The sequence below is a fragment of the Elephantulus edwardii genome, unplaced genomic scaffold, assembly GCF_000299155.1.
Source record: "Elephantulus edwardii isolate Elephantulus edwardi_28Jun2011 unplaced genomic scaffold, EleEdw1.0 scaffold00069, whole genome shotgun sequence".
Classification (NCBI taxonomy): Eukaryota; Metazoa; Chordata; class Mammalia; order Macroscelidea; family Macroscelididae; genus Elephantulus; species Elephantulus edwardii.
The window spans coordinates 14630276-14633843 of NW_006399819.1; positions in this window are offsets into that span (position 1 = coordinate 14630276).

Here is a 3568-nt window from a genome sequence, read left to right on the forward strand (position 1 = left end):
AAAAAAAAAGAAGACAAAGATTCTACCACTGGTCCGATTGGCAGCACCATGATAGATGGAGAAGAGGTTGAGGTTGTTAACAATTATAGCTTGCTCGGCTCCACAATCAACTCTCTTAACACCAGCAGTCAGGAAGTCAAAGGATGAATTGCATTGGAAAAATCTGCTGTCAGGCACCTTGCCAGAGTACTGAAAAGCAACGATGTCAGTCTACAGACTAAGGTGCACCTGATCCAGGCCATGGTTGTGCAATTACTTGCTATGCATCAGAGATCTAGACAATGACTAAGGATGACAGAAGAAAAACAAATGCCTTTGAGTTCTGGTGCTGGAGAGGAGTCTTGAACATAATATGGACCACCATAAAAAACAAATAGGTCTGCCATGGAGAGGGTGAAACCAAGTTTCTCCTTGGAGGCTGAGAGTTTGAAGCTCCATCTGATATACTTTGGGCACGTGGCCAGGAGTGACCAGTCCTTGGAGAAGGACATCATGCTTGGAAAGGTGGAGGGACAGCACAGGGGAGGAAGACCTGGATGTGATGGATGGATACAGTAACGGCGACAATGGAGAAAGGTGTGTGGGAATCAGTGAGACTGACTCAGGATAGGGAATGGTTCAGAGCTTCTGTACAGAGGATGCTATGAGTTGCAGGTGACTCGATGTCACATAACAGCAACAACATTGTACTATTGGGGATACAAACTAAAGAAATCAAAGCCATGACAGAAACATATGTATGAACACCTATATTTACTGACAATGTATGCATATCCATGTTTATTGAAGCATTCACAATTGCAAAGAGATGGAAGCAGCCCAAGTGACCATCAATGAATGAATGGATAGAAAAATGGTGGTACATTCACGCAATGGAACTGAAAAACAGTGAACTAAAACACTACACAACAAGGATGAGTCTGGAAGATGTTGTTGTCATTGTTAGGTGCCATCAAGTTGAGTACAACTCATAGCAAGCCCATGAACAAAAGATCTGAAACCAGTCCTATCCTGTGCCATCCTCACACTTCCTGACACACAAGAGCCCATTGCAGCATTCACTTTGTCAATCCACCTGGTTGAGGGTCTTCCTCTCTTTTGTCAATCCTCCACCTTCCCAACATCATGTCCCTCTCCAAGGAATAGCGCCTCCTAGCAATATCCAAAGTAAGTTAGGCAAAGCCTCATCATTCTTACTTCCAAAAGAGCATTCTGGCTTCACCCTCGCCAAGACATATCTATTTGTTTTCTTGGAAGTCCATGGAATGTTGACAGTTTCAGTCTCCTCGCCATCCACCATGAAATGGCCTATTAGTCCAGTGGTAAAAATCTTTGTTCTCTTGATATTTAGACACAATCCATACTGAAGCCTGTATTCCTTGATCTCCTGCAACAAGTGCTTCAAATTCTCCTCACTTTCAGCAAGGAAGGTTGTGTCATCTTCATAGAGTCCATAGAGTTAAAATTACTTTCTATTGGCAGTACCTTTTCTTCACCAGTGCACCTTTATCCTGTTGTTTTTAGGTGTCATTGAATCAAGTATGACTCATAGTGATCCTACGAATAACAGATCTGAACCATGTCTTACTCTGTGCCATTCTCACCATCTCTGAAACATTTAAGCCCATTGTAATCATCTAGTTGAGTGTCTTCCTCTCTTTTGCTGACCCTCCACCATTCCAAACACTATGTTTTTCTCCAAGGAACAGCCTCTACTAGCAACATGTCCTAAGTATGTGAGATGAAGCTTTATCATCTTTGCCTCAGAGCAGCACTCTGGCTGTACTTTCTCTCCAAGACATATCTGTTGTTTTGGCAGTTTATGGGCTATTCAGTACTCCAACACCACATCTTAAAGGCATCCATTAGTCTTCTTATGCATTGTCCAACTCTCAAATGCACAGCAAGTTATTAAAAAATTATGGTCTCAATAGGGCACACCTTAGTCCTCAAACAGATATCATTTCTGCTCAATAATTTGCAGTGGTCCCTGACTACCAACTTTCCCAGTGCAATATACCTTCTAATCTCCAGACTGCTGGTACCAAGGGTGTTGACGACTATGGATGGATCCATGAAAGAAGAAGTCGTTGACAGTGTCAGCAAGTCTTTTTTCCATCTGTCATGATGTTGTCTCAATCCAGTGACAAGAATTGGTGGCTTTGTGGTAAGGAGCTGCACTACCAACCAAAGGCATGTGGTTAAAATCTACCAGCTGCTCTGTGTAGAATGATGGGCTATCTTCTCTCATGTGATCATCCTGCCTCTGAAAACTTGCTGCAGGGTTAGCTATTGGTCAGTTACAACTCGACAGTACACAATAACCATATTAACCTTTCAACTACTAAAACAGTGCAGTAGGCAAATATTTTTAAAAAGGCAAACATCCACCACTCACCACTCTGAAAACTTAGGGGGGGGGAAGATCCCTAAATATCATTCATGTGTAATTATAAGGTTTACGTTGAACATAGACTAAAGCATGCAGAAAAGGGTGGTCTGCTTTTATGAATTTTTTTTTAAGTCTTACATGGCCAGCTGGTATCTCTCATACACACACACAGACACACACACAAGCAGATGAATGAGAAAAGCTAACAAATTTTATAACTGACTTATGATGTATCATCACAAGTCTCATGATAATTTTGGGAGTTATGCTGCATTCCAAGAACAAGGAACTGTTATTTAAATACCAGGAAAATGCAAGCAATACATGCAGATTTGAAATGTGAGTCTAGAATGAAGCCAAAGACATGAACAAACCTGAATTAGCATTAATGAATGTGGTTTAAACCACCAAAAGAAAGAATAAAACAAACAAAAACCAAACCCATCTTCTTTCCCCACAATGCTAAAAACAATTAATGGATCATTTACTGGGGGGGGGGGGTGAGGAATCCATTTGCTTACACATTAACAGATATGTATTAAAGTTGCTTGCAGAAAATCTACAGTGGAAGTCACTTGTTGCTGTTGTAAGATTCCATAGACTCAGTAACCTTAAGAACAATGGATCTGAACCTTGTCGTAGCCTCACCACCTGTCATACATACTTACGTTCATTGGAAAAGTCATTGTGTCAATCCATCTTGTTGAGGGTCTCCTCTTATTTCTCTGACACTCCAACTTCCAGTATAATGTTTTACTCTAAGGATACTTCCTTCTGAAAATATACCCAACATAAGTGAGACAAAGTTCCACCATCCTTACCTCTTAGAACTCCAGCTGCATCTCTGTCAAATGTTTGTTCTTTGTGCAGTACAAGGAATATTCAATACTCTTTATGAATACAACAATTCAAAGAAACAGACTCTTTAGTCTTTATTAACCAATTGTCAGATTCATAGGAAACAATTGAAATGACTCTAGACCATATGCACCTTAATCTTTAAACTGACTCCCTTGCTTGTTAGCCCTTTGGAGAGAGGTTCTTATAGATTTCCCCATTGTAACATGTCTTTAGATTTCTTTCTCTTCGTTTTTATGTTATATTGTTGGCCTACATGGTGTTTCCTTCATTCATGGCTCTCACATTCCATGTACCAATCACTAGGGTCTGCTTACA